Source organism: Colobus angolensis, unplaced genomic scaffold (assembly GCF_000951035.1).
Source record: "Colobus angolensis palliatus isolate OR3802 unplaced genomic scaffold, Cang.pa_1.0 Scaffold543, whole genome shotgun sequence".
Taxonomy (NCBI): Eukaryota; Metazoa; Chordata; class Mammalia; order Primates; family Cercopithecidae; genus Colobus; species Colobus angolensis.
Genome location: NW_012118966.1, coordinates 891288 through 913308, shown reverse-complemented (window position 1 = coordinate 913308; position 22021 = coordinate 891288).

Here is a 22021-nt window from a genome sequence, read left to right as displayed (position 1 = left end):
TTGCCCATCAGTAGTACAGATAACCTTGAATAAATAAGATTCTAACAATGAAATCCTCCACTGTGCCTGGATCACCAGTTGTCAAAATGTCATATAGATGTTTAGTAGTTTGTTTGGACATTGAAGTAGATGAAGACTTTAGTCCCTTTCAACTTTTAAAGTCTATGACTATTTATTGAATATTTCTAATGTTGGAATCACTCTACTGTAGGTGATGCAAAAGTATATTTTTGAAGGCACACGAATTTGTACTAAAATACCAACTCTACCATACCTCTTCATATGGAAAATGGAAATAATAATACGTATGTTGCAGTCTTGCTGCATCAAATAGCATAATGTATACAAAGTAATGAGCAAAAAAGTAAATGCTCAATAATTGTGAAAAATAAGCTTAAGGGCATATAGTCTAATTAGGAAAAATTTTTAAAAGCTTCTAACAATTACAAAGCATTTGGACTTAAAATATTCTCTGAGTTAATTAGCAATATTGCAGGGTTGAGATGAAGGAAATAAAGAAGACATTCATTGAGCAATACCTGAAGTGACAATATTAAAATGACCTCATTTTGTTAGAATATAACGACTTTGGTGCTGATAGTAAAGTCCAAATACCCACGTAGGACTTTTTCCTCTTACATTTCTTAATACAACTTCCTGAGAAGTAAAATAAAAATTCTTCCTGTTTCAAAATATTTACTGAGAGGTCCAATTTTTGTGTCTTGTTACCTGTCCAATGCATATTATTAGATAGAAAAGGATTCATATATATTCTTGACAAGGAAAGAATACACATAAATAAATATAACCAAAAACCAACCATAGGCTTGTAGTGACCCTTTTTCCCTCCATATTTCTATCTCTTTAGTAGTCCATGAAAGGTAGACTTTAAAGGTAGTTTTCTGTTATCTCCTCAATAGCCTAAGTATATTTTTAGAGATGCTGATGGAGAAAGGACAGTACCGTGTCAACTGGGCCTGTGTAGCAGTCATCCGGGCAATGCATAGTAAGACTGATGAAGGAGCTATTGCTTTAGAAGATTGGTACTACAGAGGAAAATATTGTAGAAGCACTAAGTATAGCTTAGTTCAAACAGCTTAAACGATTTCATGTTTGATGCCTATTCCCTTCTCTAATGTATCCAGAGAATCACTGCAAAGGTGATTGAAATGTGTTTTGGAATAAAACTCTCTTTTGCATGACTTTTCCTTCTTCAGAAAACTTTGATTTATTTAACCTTTGTTTTCAGAAAAGTGAATCTTTGTTCCGCATTTCCTAGGTGATGGATTTTTCTCTTACATGAATCTGTACCACCGGGCTGCATTAGTCACACTGCATTATGTTGCACTAAATCAAGTAACACAATGTGACTATTAATGTTGTGATGTGTAAGAACATGTCTCACTTGGGACTGGCAAAAATGTGATTTTCGCAAAACAGCTGTCTCTGCATTTATTCAATAAAACTTTTCACTTTGGAAACTGTTGTTTGCCATCTAAGCATTTTCATTGGCAATTTTGAGATATAATTTAAAGCCTATTTTTTTCTCTAGTGTCATTAAATATTCATGATACTGCTAAAGCTTTCAATAATAAAATTGATTTTGAAGATGATTACAGTGAATACCTACCACCTTGGTATTTAGATGAATCAGAACAAATACAGCCAGAAAGTTCCAGAACAGACTTTTCCAATGGATTGACGAAGATGACGAATCACTGGGCCTTAGTGTTGATCTTCTGGTTGACTGTTGTCACCACAACGTTTCCTTCTCTAGTGTGATGTATGGGAGTCAGAAGAGCAGTCTTCACAGACTTGTTGTCTCTCTTCCTCTTTAAAACTGCTTTTAGTAAACTTCTTCTGCCTCTGTGTTTAGTAAATTTACAGCCATTGATCATGAGACTTGAGGAAAATAAAGGATGGTTTACCCGTCAAGAAAATGTTGTATGTAAGAATTAATTCTTACTTTCTGTTGGAAATAAATCTATTTATTCTAGGGCAAGAGATAGATCTTTGGTTTCTGTTAGGAAAGAATCAATATGACTGTTTTGTTGTTGGCCTACTAATGTACAAAATATAATGGTGTTCTTTGTGCTTTTTAGCTGTTTAATCGTTCCATGAATTTTCTCCCCTTCTTATAAGAGCAAACAATGCTTACTTCTATACTTGCTTGGATGATGTTTTCCTCATGATGATTAGGCTGCTTAACCCTGCATATCACAAATAAAAATGTTCAGGTTTTTAAATGAATATCAACCATGAAAATCAAAACAAAAAGGAATACGAAACCAGATACTCCAGAATCTTTCTTCCTTTTATTATTTCACTTCTTTTTTTCTTCCACAATCTCTCCTGCTCCATCCTTATATCTAACAACATTTATTTATTTTTATCAAAATAAAATATGCGCATACTAAAAATGAATCAAGTATTTCAACGGGCTTACAATGAAAAGCGTTAGTTCATAGTCTCACTACTTCCAATTACTAGTTGCATTCGCCTGAAGCACTGCGAGCTATAGTCTAAGCAATAGTCTCTTTGAACTGTTTCTTCAGGTGGCTGTCTCCATTTCTATTAATAATATTTTTTTTGATTTTTATATATTAACTTCTTATTATAATAGAAGACAACTTAGCTGACTTGGTAAATATCTTCTGTCCTCCTAATGCCACCACTATATCATGATATAAAATTTTTCCTTTATCAATTAATTGTCAACATGAAGGACTATACTTGTGCTTTTCTTTTTCCTTTCTTTAACTATAGCCAGCAGCTTTGATCCCTGATTTATATGAAGAGGATACTAATGCATGTGCTATTTTTTTATTGTTTGACTCTCCTTTCTTCCCAATTTCTGGATTTATACTTTTATAATGCCAGTGTGGATGACATTTACATAATTCTCTATAACCACAATTTGTTTATGGTGATTTAATTTATATATTTCTTCATTTGGTATAGCTTTTGAGAACCTACTATGTTTAAGTACTTTTTGTTACAAGGTAGGTAGACATCAGTAAACAATGTTGTCAACCTCAGGACTTTTGTTTTTTAAGTGGGGAAAGATCAACCTTAAGCAACATTTATGGCAATTAATATGCAACATATCAGATGGTATTAAGTTTTATACAATGAGTGAACAAAAGAAAGAATAATGAGATTTGTAGAAAGTGCCAGAAGTTAGGGTTTATAAATTAAAAGTTAGAAATCAATTAACTATAATTTTTTCTTAAGATTGATCAGAGTGAAAAGAAACTTAATCCTCTCTCTCGTGAATGTATAAAAAGATATTTATACTCATACATAGATACATACACAAGCACATATCAGTTAAAATGCACGGGTGTGCATAAAACCAAGAGAATCATCTCAACAAACCAGAAAAAGGGAAAAATGTGCCATTTAAAATAAGAAGTGACCATATGGCCCATCGGAAGAAGTGACTAAGTTCAAGAATGAGGAGAAAAAGCCTCAAAGCTTGGTCAAAAAAGAATTGGAGCTGGAGGTTCTCATAGCCTCCCAAGAGTTGAGGAAGAAAGAGAGGCAGCCATTCAGAACTGAAAATTTGGTCAATGCTGGCACAGGATTACGAACCAATGTGTGACTACCAGTTCCACCTGGAGAGATGGACCCAGGCAAATGGAAATTACATACCAGAAAAAAAAACACTTTCATGATAAAGCCTCAAATATGATGAGCTTGCTGACAAAATGAAAGGTGTGTATATATATATACACCTTCAATGCAAAAGTCTGCATTAGAAACTGAACATGATAATTAAAGGTTGCAGAGTGAAACTACATTTAAAAGACATTAGAATTAATATGTATGCAGTTCTTAAAGAGATAAAATGTCCCTGCAACCGTAACAGAAAGTTACCAAACAAGGGTCTGCAGATGGGTGAAGGAAATTAAATAAGTCTTGGAAATAAAAAATATACTCTTTGCTTACAGGACAAGAGGGTGACCAATATAAGAGAAGAATGGTAAACTACAGTCAGTTAAAGAGAAATGGTATATTTAAATGTATAGCAAAGCACACAGAAACAGTAAAAAGAAATGCAACATATGGAAGAGCTGTTAAGAAGCAGAAAAGAGGCTGGTAAACTCAAATATATGCTTACTAGTCATTTTTCAGAAGGTACTTTTTAGGATGAGGGAAAATAAATAATTGAAGAACTAATTTCTTGTTTCCAGAAACACACATTTAACTCTAGACTGAAAATGTTTACTGAGAGCTGAATAGGATAAATAATAAATTTACACACAGGGAAAGAAATTATTTGCATAACATCAATGATAAGAAAATCTTAAAATAAATAAGTAAATATGAAGATGACTTACAAAGGAAGGAAGATTAAGTTGACAGAAGTCTTCTCATCCACAGAAATACGTACCTGAAAACAAAGAGCGGAAGGAAAATGACTCTCAACCTAGAATTATATTCCCAACTAAATCATCATTCAGAAGTGACAGTAAAATAAAGATATACAAAGGCTGTAGGAGTTTACTTCCATAGACCATCCCTGAAAAAAAGCGACATGATTTCAGTAAAAAGCATAAAACAGCAGCCTGCAAATAAAATAACAGAATAAATGTCAAGCCTAACTATTTACTTACTGTGAGAGTAAATGCAGTAGTAACATAAACAAATTTAGGTTAGAATATAAAATTCTAGATAAGAATAAAATGAAATGAATGTGTAGAGGAGATCCATGAAAAGTTCAATTATGTTAAGGTTCCTTATCTTTTGCTGGTAGGGGATGAGATGATTAATTTTAGACATTATTGATAAACCATCAAGAGAGTGGAGCAAATATGAAAGAATAGAAGCTACATACATGTTACTAAACCATTAGAACAAAATCATGTACATTCAGGAAATTTAAAAATATCAGAAAGAGTATAATAAAGGCCAAATTATTATAAATAATTTGAAATACATTTATAATTATAAATGCAGAAGCTTAAATTCACATATTAAAATAGAGACTGTCAGAACAATTTAGATGAATGGATAATACTCGGTAGTTGAAAGGAATGCATTAGCTATATATCTATGACTGTAAATAAATCTCAAGAACATATTGTTGAGCAAAAAAGGTAAGTGAAGTGAGTGGTGGTTATTTTGCAGTGGGATGTTTTTATGCAAATGACATACAGATATAATAATACTATATGTAGTATGTTCAGCTGCAGTTCATGTTTCTTGTCATGCCAATTAGCACATACATGACTAGTGACTAAGAAAACAATATGTTGCAGCAATTCATTAGTGCTGCTTCTCCCAACATGCTAACATTTTGTGCCACCATTTGACAGTGGCTGTTCAAAGTTTACTATTACAGCCAGAGCCAGTTACATAGAGACCAATACAGGGTAGTACGTTTTCTGATATTCTTCCTTTCCATAGTCTTCTCTTGGCCTGATTTGGCCACCTGTTCTGTCTTTGAGACGCTGATGGTGCAGTACTTTCTAATCTTTGTTCATTTTTTTCATTTTGCCCTTGTCTCTCTAAATCAGCAGCCTCAAACTTCTCTTGCCTCCTCTTTTATTAAGCTACTTTTTATTTTAAAGTAAAGTAATAACTGGGAATACTTTTAATTGAGCTAATTTTTTATTAAAATTATTATTGCTTTTATTGGTTCTCTGATTACAAAGTTGCATGGATTTTCAGTTGTTTCTCCCAGCTGTGTTTTCCCCATAAGCCCTATTTTGTTAAGAGTGGCATTTGCACAGACTGCTATCTTGTAGAAGGCAAGACTTTTCACTCAAATGCTTACATAGGCACACATGTAGCATTAAAGGTGAAAAGCTTGCATTTGTAGATAATAAGTATGTTTATATAACAATTTAAAAAATCTATAAACAAATATTTATATAAAGCGAAAACTTTCAAAAGTTACATAGATTTGTGGTAGTGGCAGTTTCTGAAAATGAGGAAAGGCAATATAACGATCAATGAGTATTTCAATTTCTTCCACAAAATTATATACATATATGTGTTTGTCCTTAGCACTCCAACGTGGTCAGACCCTCATTGTCTCTCTCTTAAACAAATTACTCAAGTCCTCCAACTGGTCTCTCTGTTTTTGGTCTTGTGCCCCTTCACGTCTGCCCTCCATTCATTCACACATTGATCATGCCAATCACTTGCTGAATACCTGATCCCTTGTGGGATTATGAGGACCTTCCTGATGTGAGCTCTGTGTCCTCTCTATCCTCATTTTGCCCCAATGATAATTCATTGCAGTATTCTATGAAATGGGCTTCCACGCTACTTCCTCACCCATTAACTTGTATAACTGTTAGTGAGATGTCACAAGCACAACTTTCCTTGGAAAGACCTTCCTAAAGCTTCCAGGCTCTCTAAGGTCCTGAAATATATTGTGCATGTTACGATTGCTCCACTTACAATATTTGTGATAATTATTTTTTTATGCCTGTCTTCCCTACTGGACTGTAAACTCTTTAGAGTAGGGACTCTAAAGCTGATTTTTACTTAGCTTTGTGTCCTGTAAGAGGCATAAGGTGTGTTTTAATAATCTTTGTGCTGTTGCACACAACACAATATCAGTCATAATAGATTCCAAGTAATTTTGCTTAGTAAATAAATGGACTTAAGCGCACACACACAAAAGACATTCCCTTCTTCAAACCTAAATATCTATACTAATTGTGGAGTAAAGACTTATTTTACACCTGGATTGAACCAGGTATAATAAACATAGTGACTTTTATAAGTTTTGTTTGGAGAAGTAGGGGAAGTGAAATGTATGTCAGCATCATTCATTCCTTTTACTTTCTCCCTAATAAACAAAGCTGCAGCCAACAGTGTTAAGAATATTCGAATGCAGATTTGCTTATATATAAAATTCCCCATGGATTCTGTTTGCTAATGTCCTAACATTTCCCTTGGTGCTCAAGATTCGTCAGTATTGAAATGAATAAGTAAGTGTAGTCACGGTTAAAACCCCATTAACACAGACAAAGTCACAGAAACCAGTAATGGGAAAATAGTTATACATTTTCAGATAAAGCAGATTCCATCTGTGGTGTATGAGCTGCATTTTACATTGATATTGACTCAAACTAGGAGTTAGATATAAAGACACATCTGTATTAAACAATTTCCAAATATAAAAGAGTATCTTTACAAGAGAGATCCTTACATATACAGTACACATAACTAGGACACATTAAGGTATTATTGTTAATAATAGAATGGTAGTCTCGCCACATAATATCTCCTAGCCTAGCTCCCAGTCTCCATTTTAGTTTAAATATCCTTTGAATTTCTCCCCTTGAGGCTTACAAAGTACAAATAAAGGTGTGTATTTGTTCTGGGTGAATAACAGGCAATTTGATTTTGGTATGCAGCGTATTATGTTTCTGATAATGTCAGTCATTATTCTATTTGATGTGTATAGCATTCTTAGATTGATACGTTTAAAATTAATGAAGCATTTGTCCTCCTTGTGAAGAAATTAATAAGGAAGTTTTATCCCATGAATTCTGTAGACATAATTAAAACAAATCAATTTTATTTTGCGGTAGATATTTTCTGAATTCAAAGGCATCCCAGCCATTTATATGAATTGATATAACAATCAATTTGAAAATAATGATGAGTAATTTTAAATCGTAACCAACTAAATATGCTAAGAATGCTGATAGTAGAGTTTCATTTCTGGATCTCAAATTTGATACAAGCTTCTCCCCAATTTTGTCCTCTGGAGGAATGATGCATTATTAAATATGCATATTAAAGTGGCCAAGATTACACAGAGATGTACAGTGATGACATAAGAGGAGTGTGGTGACATGACAGATGAGAGACAGAGAAGAAAAAGCCTGATTCTTTTTTTTTTTTTTCTTGAGATGGGCTCTGTTGCCCAGGCTTGAATGCAGTGGCATGATCTTGGCTTACTGTAAGCTTCGCCTCCCATGTTCACGCCATTCTCCTGCCTCAGCCTCCCCAGGAGCTGGGACTACAGGCGCCCACCACCACGCCTGGCTAATTTTTTTGTTGTTGTTGTATTTTTTTTTTTTTTTAGTAGAGACAGGGTTTCACTGTGTTAGCCAGGATGGTCTCGATCTCCTGACCTCGTGATCCACCCACCTTGGCCTCCCAAAGTGCTAGGATTACAGGCGTGAGTCACCGTGCCAGGCCAGCATGATTCTTTTCTGGTTTCCCAGCTGAGTCCTCCAGGCAGTGATATTTGGATCCAGTCTCAACCTCTTAGGACTATAAGGCAAGTGTAGGAGACGTTTTTCATAGGGGATTTCCACAAAGCTGTTTTCAGAGGCAGTTCAGGGGCTTGACAAAAATCCTAAATTGCAAAACCATTCTTACTGGTTAGTTAATGAGGGTACCCCCAACTGAGAGATGTTGAAAGATGATGAACACTGACTTCAGTTGTTTATTCAAGACTGTGGAAACATTTTGTGGTTTTTCTTTCTTCTCATGATCTCCCCAATTGCTATTTAGTAAGATTTTATTTCATTTTCTTTCACAGGTTCAAGATTCTCCATGATCTAATGTACTGGCTTCTTGCTTTTATGTGTAGATACTTTTCCTCCACCCCTGCAAAGTCATTTTGTGAAACTAGGTACCTGCTCACACACTGATGCTGGCATCTAACAAAGGGTTTGTCCTTAGTTTAAATAGCTGCAAAGGATGAAATTTCCCACTTACTGTCAATATTGACTTGTTTTTTGGTATGTAGGAAAATATACATCATGAAATTTAACATTTTGACTATTTTTAGGTGTACAGATCAGTGTCATTAAGCATATTCACATTGTTATACAACTGTGACTATCATCCCTCTCCAGATATGCTTTTTGATAGTTGACCTTGCAGTACTTTCCAGTAAAAATGCACCTCACCTCTTGGCTTTGGGCCTGGTCATGTGATTTGTTTTGGTAAATCACATATTTGTTTGCCCTTTTGCATCTCTGCTATTTACATGAGAGAAAACAAACAAAACAAGACACAACATTCTCAAAGAGATTGAAAGATCAATGAAGCAGACCCAGATGGGACATTCAAATTACTGCTATCTAGCTAAAGCCAGTCTAAATCAGCTGAACCCCAACTAACTCACTGGTGAATGGTCAATGGTCAAAGTAAATACTTAACTGTTGTATAACAAAGAGATTTTTTGGTTTCTTACACAGCAGGAGATGACCTATGTAGGCCTAAACTTGGTTTCTGGCAGTGGGGGAGAAGAAAAGAAAAGAGATCATGTTCTTCCTTTTCTTCTTTTCTCTTTTTTTTTTTTTGATGGAATTTTGAATTTTGCTCTTGTCACCCAGGCTAGAGTGCAATGGCATGATCTCAGCTCACCGCAACCTCCACCTCTTGGGTTCAAGCCACTCTCCTGCCTCAGCCTCCCAAGTAGCTGGGATTACTGGTGCCCACCACCATGCCTGGCTAACTTTTTGTAATTTTAGTAGAGGTGGGGTTTCACCATGTTGGTCAGGCTCGTCTTGAACTCCTGACCTCAGGTGATGGACCCGCCTCAGCCTCCCAAAGTGCTGGGATTACAGGCGTGAGCCACTGTGCCCGGCCTGCTCTCATTCTTGAAATACTTTCTTTCCTTGGAATATATGACACTATGGTCTCACGTATATTGTTCTACGCTTCTGGGTGGTATTTTCCGTCTCTTTTCTTTCTACAGCTTAGTGTTGAAATTCCTCAAAAATCATCTTAGGCTCTCTTCCTTTCTCAGTTTATACTCTGTCTAGTCATTCTCACTTATTCACATGGCTCCCACGCTACCAATATGAGATGACAGTCAAATTCCTAGTGGGGAATGTTTGTTATTTCATCAATAAATGTCATGTTAGATGTAGTTTTCTGTGGTGCCCTTTATTAGATAAGGAAGTTCAATTTATTTCTTGTTGGCTTTTTCTGATGGTATCAATGACATAGCCTTATTGATCTCTTTTATTCTCTTAATGTAGTATAATACAATGATGCATTTTCATAATTAAAACCAACCTCATATTCATGAAATAAGCTCCACTTAGTCATATTCTATTTTTTTATCAGATTCTTTTAAAACTATCATGTTTAACATTTTTACATCTATGTTCCTGAGGGATGTCGGCCTATGTTGTTTCTTGTAGTGTGCCAGCCATTTAGAATCAGTCTTATGCTAACCCTACAAATTGATTGGAAAATATTCCATCTGTAATGTATTTTCTGAAAATGTTTGTGTAAGAATAGTTTTATTTCTTCCTAAAAGATTTCAAATAATTCACAATGTGGTCCCAGACTTTTATTTTTGGGAAAGTTTCTATTTATCTGTTAATATTTGCACAGACCTAGGATGATTTAGAATTTAACTTATTTTTGTGTCAGATATAATACTTTGTATTTTTCTTGTGTCTGATATAATACTTTGACCTTTTCCATTTCATCATAAGTATCAAATTTATTGTTATACATTTGTTCTAAGTATTTTATCTTTTTCATCTCTAAGGATTTGTAATAATGTTACATTTTTATAACTGAGATTGGCAATTTGTATTTTTTTCCTTTAGTTTTTCTTGGGTTCACATATTTTCTTATTAACTTCAAATTACTTATTTTTGAAACTGTTGATTTCTTCTATTGTATATCTGCATTGTATTTTATTGATTTATGCTCTTAGGTAATTATTTTCTTCTTGTTTCTTATCTTTATTTTGTTATTATTTCCTCACTTCTTTAAATAAAAATTTAGGTAATTTATTTTCAATTTTTCCTCTGATGTTTTGAAAAATACACTTTTGTGAGTAATTTTTTTTTTTCTGATCATCAAAGAAAGAGCCTTCCCCTGCTATCTTTTACTACCTTTCTTTCCTGAAAGGGAAGCACTTCTTCCTTTTAATAAAATGTTCTTATCTCAGTGTTCTTATCTCAATGTTCTTATCTCACTTATTTTATTCCATCATGAATGGGAACACCATTCACCTAGTTGTAAAAATATAGGTACCTGTAAGCACGCTTGAAACAGTCATTTTTTTTTCCTTCTCTGCTAGTTCCCTCAACATGATTTGAAGGCTGGTGGCTTCTACTTCTTAAATGTATCATGAATCTATTTACTTCTCTTTGTTTCTCTTCCTAAATATGTCTTTTAAAAAGTCTGTGATTTTTGTGTTGAATTACCTTAAGTCTTGTAATCACATATATTTTAAAAATGTGTGTATATCTCCTCTACTTTAATTCTTCTAATGAGGTGGAAAAAGCACCATTACCAACTACACATACACAGTAATGCCACAGATTTACATATTTTTGAATAGCTGTTTAAAGACAATTCTAAATTATGACTTAGTCTCAGATATCAGAGATTTCAAAAGTATAACTTGCTACTATTTCTTGTCCCACTAACTTTTAAAAACATCTGATCTTGTAGATCATTGATAAAATGTGAGAAGTGTTAAATATTCTTTATTTGGTATTACATTAAGTCACACTAAAATGCCTCTCAATAATTGACAGATAGCATTTTTTGATACAGGGAATTCTAATTAGATTGGCATAGTTAGGACCAACAATATTAAGCAGACATTGTTACCATATCTTCAGCCCTTGCCTTTAACAAGCGAATGAACACAAATGATAATACCGGTAAGTCTTGTTTCATTCTGAGACAGTGGAGGTGTTTCCCATTTATTTAAATATATTCATATAAGGAGTTATATAAATCTAAATATAAAACCAATTTCCAACAGGTGTTGGGATGGCATTCACCATCTTTGTGAACAGTTGAACCTTACTAATCAAGTCTAATTATATCTGGAGAGGGGAAAACAGTCGTAGCCTTTTCTGAGGTAGAATTCCTATCAAAATTAAAAAAAACTTACCATATAAATTTACTTACAAGTCAGTTGTAGTTAAGTCAGGACTTTTCGACGAAAATATTCTTTCATTCATTCATGATCTGAATTCTGGTGTATGAGATCAATTGAATTGAAATACACATAAAAAATGATCGTGAGACATTTCTGTTTTATTAAGTGGTCAATTATCACTCATTAGTAGCTTTTGTGAGATAAGCTATCAAGTCTGTCCTCTCTGTCTTCATAATGCCAGCAGAGGTCATTTTTGCTCCAGGGATGTACTGCTTGGGATTCTTCAAATCCTCCATCAGTGTATCCTCCCCACAGGTGATGCCTTTGTTCTTATAGGCATCTGTGTAGAAAATTCAACAGCTTGACCTATCTTCTGCCCAAACAGACCGTGGAGATTTGGTCCATCTTGTGCTTGCCTCCCGTTCCACAGTGTGGCATGGTACACACTTCTGAACAAAATTATTCTTTTCTCAACATCACTCATATGTAATTCTCTCTTGCAGAGCTGGAGCTATGAATGTTTCTACTGCTCGGAAACTGGGCATCCTACTCTCTAATCTAAATATGTCTTCAATTTATTTACCTCCCAATCTTTTACAAAGACTCTGGAACTAGGTTTGAATCTCTTTCCTCCACTTTCATTTTTTTCCTTTCTTTTATCTCTTTTAGGTACAGTCTGCCAAAGCAATTACTTTTCATGCATAAAATGACCCATCAGTGAATTCCAAATTCTCTTAGAATATTAAAACAGTAACAGAACCAAACTCCTTATATGCTCTAAACTTTGCTTTCTTCTGATTTTCCAGTCTCCTATTTTGCTGTGCTTTCATTTGTTGTCTGTGCTTCGGATAAAATAGTCTTTTCTCACTCTTCCAATTTGCCACCATTCTTCTCAAATCTAATCATTTACCTGAGCATTTTCTTATATTAATGCGTTCCTTTCTTTCGTTGTCTTAAAGTTTCTACTCAAAATCACTTCTTACAGAAAGCCTTTTGACCCTCCAGACAAGAGTACTCTCAAATACAACCTCATAGTTGTGGGTTTTTTTCTGCTTAGCACTTCTCAAATTATAAATAAGAACTTTAGTTTGACTTTTTTGTGCAATTTCTAGAAAGTGCATTCAATGAGAGAAGCAATCATATTTAAATTGTTACTTGCTATGTTCCTAGTTTGCAAGCAGAAATTTGAACATAGTGGTATCCAATAAATGTCAAAGCTTGATATAAATGGACCTCTCAGAAGTTTATCTGGTCTAGTGGACACAAATTTTTTGATGGGGGACAAATATGCAAGGAAGAATATTCCAATTATGAGAGATTTAGGAGGGGGCATTCTTTGGTTCCCTGTACATTATAATTGTACTACATTATAATTATATATAACTGAATTTATAATAATATAAAATTAAATAAAAATAATACTCAGATATTGGCATCTATTGAGTGTTCACCATCTATCTGGCACTATGTTAAATACATTACATATACTCTCATTTAATTCTTACAACAACCTTACAAAAGATTGCCCAAATTTTATAAATAAAAAAAAAAAAATAAGGGACTGAATAACTTTCCTAAGGCTATAGAGCTAACAACAGTAGAGTAGGATTTGATCTCAGAATGTCTTGCTTCACAGTATGCACTGTTAATTACTATGAAAATGTCCTTGGAGCATTGTTTTTCTTAGGATCACCAATAGGAGCTCAAGGGAAGCCAACTGATAGTTTTACTATTTCTTCTCTTTTTTTGTTTGTTCATTTAATCCATAAAGTGGCAGCCCTAATTATGATGTTTTAGTATATAATCCAGTGAGTGAACAAGAAAGCAAATACATTTTGGGTTAACCCAAAAGGTATTCTGCAATAGTCAACATTCTTATGCAAGTATATTAAGCAACAACAACAAAAAAATTAGACTCACATCTACATAAATATCGGGGCTTTAGAAATGCATGGATAGGTGGACTCAGATAATGTCATTAGGACTCAGTCCTTCTTCATCACTTCCTCTTCCTTTTTTGTGTTTTCATGCAAACTTTTTCATGTGGTGGCAAAATGGCTTTCCAGACAATTGAACTTACAGCTTATTATCTTAACAACCAAAACAAAAAACCAACCAGCTCTTTTCCAATGATTCAAGCAAAAGTGCTAACTAAAGTTCTTACTGATCTTGCCTGGGTCACATCCTCGTCTGGAAGCCAACTGCTGTGATTGGGGTCATGAAGTAGTTTGACTGAAAACTTCTAAATCATATGCCCATCACTGGAATCAGAGATGATATATCAATCCATTTCCCTACACCCCAGACTGAGAGTGATGGGGAATAGTTTTTCGAGGAGAATTGGCACGTTCTTTTGGAAATGCAGTGAATGAATACTAATCAGACAGAAACTGCAGATGATAACTACACATACTGATCAGAAGAAATTAGGGAGTTCCTTTGCTTGACCTCAAATTTAAGTAACAATGGCAATAATATCATCTACAAGCTTAGAACTGGTAGTCCTAGAAGAGAGTAAAGGTAATGGTCTCCCATGGCAGTTTCACCAGGACATTGATATTCTTGTGACCTAAAACAGTTTTCAACGAATTATGATTATCTCCACTGAATGCCAGAAATTTTTTCTCCAAAATCAGATGTTCTGCATGGAAACACTAACCAAAAGCCTATTTCTCATTATTTTAAGCAGGAAAAAATGTAACTCATTTCATGAAAACTCACACCTCAAAAATTTTCTAAAATGCAACTAAAATATAGAGAAATGCCCACAAATAATAACACTTCATCATATTCGAATATAAAAACATAAAACATGACATCCTGATCACCCAATAATTAATAGAATTTGGAATTAGAGGTAAATTTTACATGACATACTTTATTGGCACTTTTTGAAAATCTCTTCACCTGATTTGACATTGTAATAACTCCATTTGGAATGTACTTCCAGATTTTTTCTCTTCTTAATTAAAAATATTGTATCGAGTTTGAGGAATAAAAATGTACATTCTTTGTCAATATAAAAAGTGACCAAAATTATTGCTTTGGCAGATATATCTTGTATAAAATTAGGGTATGGAAAAGTAAAAAGGCATTTTGGTATGAAAATGTTAAATGGTGATATTTCTGCAAGGTTTTTATAGTGTACTTATTTTGGAAAATTGAGAAAAGGTTTTTCTAGGAAAGAGGCATGACAAAGGAGGAAAATGGCTAGATATTGACTATATTCTATTTGAGACTTGGAATAATGCTTGGCAAAAATAATAATAAAGTATGTATACTCAAATCCTGAAGTTTCAAAGTAAATGGAAATAAGATATAATTTCTGCTTTTTTTCACAACTCTTATAAACAATGTGTAATACATTTAAAATGAACAGCCCTTGCCTGGGCCAAAATGTTAGAGTAAGTAATTTAAGTAAGCAAGGGGGAAAAAAAGTATGATACTTAAAAGTTTATCACATCAACATAAGGTAAAAGTTAGTAAGAAACTATTACCAGCAACAACTGAAAAATGTCATCCTGAATTTTTCAGCAACTGCAGTTCTGCAGTCCTTAGGTAAAGAAAAGTGTTCATAGCCTAGCAAAACCGTCAGAGGTAGCTGTGAGAGTAGTAATAAAATGTTCAGACTGGAGCTGGTAGCTGAGTGAAGAAAGCAAAAACATTAATGTAAACCACTTTTGACAATAAAATAAACAATTTTTAATGATATGTCTTTTTTTTCACCTCAAATGTCTCTGACCAAAGAAAGAGAAATACTCCTAAGTCCTAACATAAAGGATGAGAGGAGAATAATTACTTTATTAGCATGCAGTGGAGGAAGAACAGTTTATTGTTGCAAAAACCTACATTCTCTCAATTTCCAGGGAGCTAAGAAGGATTTTTTAGGGGAATGGGGATGGGAAGGTCTATGTTCTATAAGAATCGGTCTCTTTAGTGTTAAAATAGGATACCTCAAACATTAGGGCTGCTGTTAATTTTAAATTAGATTAAAATTGGAGAATTTATACCTTTATTACCATTAGCTCTACTCTATTTTGCTTATGTTAAAAATTAATTGTGGAATCACTTCCACATACTATCCCAATAAAACAAGGAGCTAAATTACAATTCATGCCTATATTTTAAATATTCTGCTCTTGTCATTTTAAATTTATTTTTTTGTTTTGTTTTTCTGTATCCATAGAACATCAAGAAAACAAAATATAAACCCATTTTCAGACTTTGTTGAGAACCGAATCTGTGGTTGGAGCATAAACCAATGACACCACACCTGGATAGCGACAAATCCCTGGCTGTTCACATTGGCTCACGCCTGTAATCTCAGCACTTTGAGAGGCTGAGGTGGGTGGATTGCTTGAGCTCAGGGATTCAAGACCAGCCCAGGCAATATGGTGAAAAACTATCTCTACAAAAAATGCAAAAATTAATGGTGGCATGCACATGTAGTCCCAGTTACCTGGAAAACTGAAGCGGGAGGATCACTTGAGCCTAGGAGGCGGAGATCTCAGTGAGCTGAGATGGTACCACTGCACTCCAGCCTGGGCAACAGACTGGCACCCTGTCTCCAAAACAAAAATAATTATTTTCAAAAAGGGACAATTACCGAAAGAGATTTTCAGTTCTTTTTTTGACTAATCAAAAGTCATACTCACAGGTTTTATCTTGACTCTCTTACTCTTAACCCAGAGAAACTCTCTAAAGTTGCTCTGGCATGGTGATCTCTTTTATGACTTATAGGCTGATAAATTCCGAATTGAGATAGACTTTTTCAGTGATGTCAACTCATTCTTCCACCATAGCACCTTAGTATACCATCAAGGAGACCTTCACAACTGGTAGTCACACCAGGTGTCTGAATATATCTCAGGTTCCCTGAATGGCAATTGTCTAATTCTTTGAGGCCATCTTTAGGGATCTCAACAAGTGAATTTCATAAATTCCATAAACCCTACAAACTTAGTGAAAATTCTTTGATTTCTTACTGTCAAATCAGGACACAGAGAAAAACATTTTATTTAGTATATCTATTTAATTTCATTCATTTGGGATTATTTTTTGCTCCACGTTTCTACCTTATCAGGTCATCCATACCAAAATCGTTTCTTGCATGTTTTCTTTCTCTAACTAACAATTTAACTTTGGAACTTTAAAAATTTTGAAGTTGCCTGTGGCCCCTGAGTTTTCTTGGAATTTAGCTGTTCTATTTACCCCATGCCTCCTTCCTTTTCTGTTTTCTCATTAACTTCTTTAGTTCCTGGAATGTCTCATGGTGTTATATGCAAGCCTAAATTTCTGAAACAGAGACCCATAATCTGAATGCTTTACTTCTCCACTAGTGTTCACAGTAAAGTACTACAAAGGAATCACTCGGTGAATAGTTATATTATGGAAGAACTGAGAGCGAAGTCGTATATTCCCATCTTGACAGCAGCTTTCTACATGCTGGTTCCACTAACAAATTGTTAAGAATGAGGATTTTAGACTGTGAAAGAGTTTAGGCTATTGGCTATCAAAAAATTCACTGTGGCTTTATTCGGCCTATAATTGGCAGTTTAACACAACACAAATTTCTATCTCAAATAAATGTAAATAAATTGCCATAAAATTTGTTTACAAGCAGACCAAATCATCAAGAATAAACACTATGTTTCTAATAACCATGAGGTTAAAAAGACAAGTGAAAGGGTGGTAAAGACAGAGAAAGAAAGAAACAAGACAAATTCAACAGCTTTCCTCACTAAGCAATCTTTTAGAAATAACTCATACTGATGCTAAGAAAATATGTATGGGGATGAAGTGTAGTTTTGTTTAAAGTAAATACTAAATTACATCTCAAATAATTTGGGTAATATTATTTTTATTCATAGGCTTCAGATAAAATAACGTTTTGTAGTTGTAGATGCACTTTATTTGAAGAAGATGAACAAGGATCTTAGAAGTCTTTTCAGTAATCCATAATGAAAGTATTCAGTTTCCCAAGGTTATTATTCCTTCATTTCACCAAAAGACAAGATCCTTATTTAGTCTTTTCAGATTTCCTGGTAGGAGATTTAAGGCTTTATGTGAGCAAGTCAATACTTTCTTTTGAACATCTTGCTGATAAGTCTTCTTTATGAGACACATGATTAGGCCTGAATTTGAACAAAAGGATTCATCAAATATGTCTCTGGGTTTCTTTCATTTGAAACTCTGAAATTTTATGTAACATTAGTGAAGTAACCTTTTTTTCTTCTTCATAAAGATTACTTAGACTTAATGTAACTTTTATGGATTTTTTTAACCATTATAAAAACAAGTAGTTATCTAAAAGAAAAAAACCTTTGAGTTTTATTCTAATGATTTAATGTGGATCAACTCACTTATGGGCCTTTTGCAAACATTCTGGGAGAAATTGATTGATTAGGAATTAATTTCAAAGTGACTAAGAGGCTTTTCTGTAGGCCAAAAGAGATTTTGAACCTAAATTAAACAAACATTTTAACATAAAAAAACTTCTATCTTAGCTAATTTGTTTTAATTCGGTTTAAACTCATTGTCAGTGATTAGGTATGAATGATTTTAGTTTGGTAGAATGTAAATTACATTAGTCTCAAAATATTTGTCCTTAGGATATAGCATAGAATATTTTATGCATAAAATTAGATATAAAGTACTCACTGCATATGCAATATGTATCCTCATTTGCTTCTCCAGAAAACATTGATACGTTTTTCAGGTCTCCTCATATTGCCTTTTTAGCTGCCATTTCTTCAGCAAATTTTAGTGAACTTGGGAAGCTAATATAATATTTGGCCACATTTCTGTGTGCAATCAGACCATGATGCTCCTTAAATTTTCTCCTCCCTAAGCTTTCTTCTCTTTGTATGTTCCTCTGTATGTTTGGAATATTTGGATTTGATAATGTGAAGTATTTTCCCAATCTTTGCTCATTTAAATATATTGTGAATAAACCTAAACCAAGTCATTCCTAGAGAATCCAAGACAAATCTTTTTCTGACTAATGGCTAAAGTTAATAACAACTCATAAATTAAGATGTTCTGTAATTTTAAAGAGGACAAAATGAGTGTCATCATAAATAATATGAGAGCAGAAAGAATATTGAAAGTTTAATATAGAGAAGCTAAGAAGTTAGGACTCAAATGTGGTTTATTTCTATAATACTAACACCTCAATAAAGGGACTTTTGTCATGTCATTAAGGTTTATTTTATTGCCAGGAAGACTTTGATACGACTATAGTGTGAGAATTTCCTTTTCTATGAGAAATTTATAAAACTGCTGTCAATTTTCATTTACATTGTTTAAAATGCAGCTTCTAACGGTAAAGAATTTTAGACTGCTGCTTATTTTTTAAAATTCTATTTCTTAGTAAGCTTTATTTTTTAGAAAATGTATTTCCTGAAAAATTATAGAGCTTCATTATTCTACATATTCAATGTTTGCTATTACTAGCATGTCACATTTATATGATACATGTGTTAACAATTAATAAACTAATGTTAATATGTTTTGTTAGTATTACTTTATAAGGTCATACTTTATTCAGATTTCTTTACGTTTTACCTAATGTCCATTTGTAGTTCTAGTAGTCTAGTAATGTGATATCTATTCGAGATACTACATTACATCTAGTTGTCATGCCTCCTTAGCCATTTGACTGTTTACAGTTTTTCAGACTTTCTTTTCTTTAGATGACCGTGACAGATGACTAGTGGTTGGGTATTCTGTAGAATGACCTTCAATTTTTTTTTTCCTGGTGTTACTCTTGATTATACTGGGTTTATGTGATCTTGGGAGAAAAACTACAGAGCTAAAGTGCTATTATCATCATATTACAGTCAAGGAACATACTATCCATGTGACTTATCACTATTCATGCTACCCTTGGGTAGCAATGAGGTAATTTTTATTCAGTTTCTCCATCTAAGGTTGCTCTCTCCACTCTCTCCTTGCCATATTATATACTCTTTGGCAAAGACTTACTCAGCACACAATGAAGAAGTGGGCAGTTACAGGATAACTACGTTAAACTATTTTGGATTCTTTATGAGATATTTGGTTTTTCTCATCCCCTTATTTAGTGATTCGATCAACTGTCTATATTAGTATAGGCTCATACATATCATTGTATAGTTTGAGTTGTAGTTGTAGTTCAATACTCCTTTGTTTAATTTGTTTTTTTCAAATTGTTCTGGCTTCAACTATTGGTAGCCCTTTAAGTTGGCTCCATGTCTCTTTGACATATTCCTATCATTATTTCTTTTCTTTCTTTTCTGTTTTTCTTCATTCTATTTATTTATTTATTTTTTATCACTCCATGGCACTACAAGTTGATCCAGAGTTGACTCGAATATTTTCTGATGCTAGTCCTAGATTCAGCTGGTTCCGCAAAAAGCTCTGACTCTGCGTTATTGAAGAATGCTATTGGAATCTAAGATCCAAGTGCTAGGTGTGCTCCTTGCTATTGTGTGTAGTTGCTTCTAGGCTTTTCAGCTGACAGAGCATAAAAATGTAGGTGTATACACAATACATACATATATATATATATATTTGATTATTTCTGTATACAACCATTTGTGTCTATGCTAGACTACATGTGAGTTCATACTGTCTCTAACACTAATCCACTGTCATGCAGATCATTCTAGCCTCTTCCCCTTCTTAATATGTAAACTCTCAGTTCAACAGTGAGAACCTAGCTCTCACCACCTGCCATCCATAAGCTTAATTATTCAAATCCAGTGTACATGTATAGCAGTATCAGAATTGTTAACTTCATCCTCATGGAAAATAACTTTATCAAATATAGTAGTGTCTATGTATAGTTTCTTTGAACTCTAGTCCTATAGACTCCACTTTTGCCACATCTTTTTCCCCTACTCCCTTTATTGAGGTTGTTTCATACATATGTAATTCGGTTAGATTGTTTTGTCACTTTTCTGAATTCCATTCTTGTATCCTGCAACCTCCTAAATGATTATTTAATTCATATATTCTATATGTTTGACAAAGACATAATGTTATATATCCACAATTATAGTATCATGCTTCACTGTTTCAACCTGCTTTATTTCCCTACAAACTCTTGGAAAACTCTCAGTTCTTTGTACTTTTGCTATCATTTTAGTCTTTTCAGGACATTATTTAGTCAGAATCATAAAGTATGTAGCCTTTTTAGATGGGCTTCCTCAACCTATCAATACACATTTATGATGCATCGAAGTTGTTGAGCAGCTTGATAACTCATTTTTTTATTGCTGATTAATATTTCATGGTTTGTTTCTTCATTCACCTGTTGAAAGACAGCTTCATTGCTTGTGGCATCTGAAAATTATAAATGAAACTATTATAAGCATTTACCTGAAGGTTTTTGTATGAACGTAAGTTTTCAAGTTAGTTAGGTCAATGACTAGGAGTGTAATTGCAATTACTGGATGATATGATAAGAGTATGTTTAATTTCGAAAAAGACTACAAGATATCTTTCAAAGTAGTTGTATCATTTTATATGTCCACCAGCAATGAATGAGAGAGTTCCTGTTGCTCCATATCCTCAGCAGAATTGACAGGTTGTAATTTGTTTGCTAATCATTCTAAGAAGCATATAGTTGTATCTCATTATAGTTTTAATATTACAAATGTTGTTATAAATTCTCTCATTTCTTATTTGTCATTCGTGTATAATTTTTGTTGATTTCTAACAACATTTCCAACAACGTTTTTGTTGATATCCAACTTATTAATTTTTTTCTTTCATATGTCTTGGAGTTGGTGTTTTATCTAAACATCCATTACTGAACCAAGGTCACATACATTTTTTCCTAGAAGTTTTATAGCTTTACATTTCACATTTAGCTCTTTGATTTATATTGAACTAGTATTCGTGTAAAGTAGGAGGTCTGTGTTTAGTTTCTTTTTTTGCATATAGTACATAATAGCTCTAACACCATTTTTGCAAAGATTATCTTTTCTCTTTTAAATTGCTTTTGCTCCTTTTTCATAGATGAGTTGACTATATTTGTGTGAATGTATTTCTGGTTTTTAAAATTTTGTTCCAGTGATCTAGGTATCTATTCTGCAAATAGAGAAATATCCCAGTTACTGTAGTTTTATAGTAAGTGCTGAAATTGTATTGTGTAAGTCTTCTAACTTTGTTAATCTTCTTCAGGAT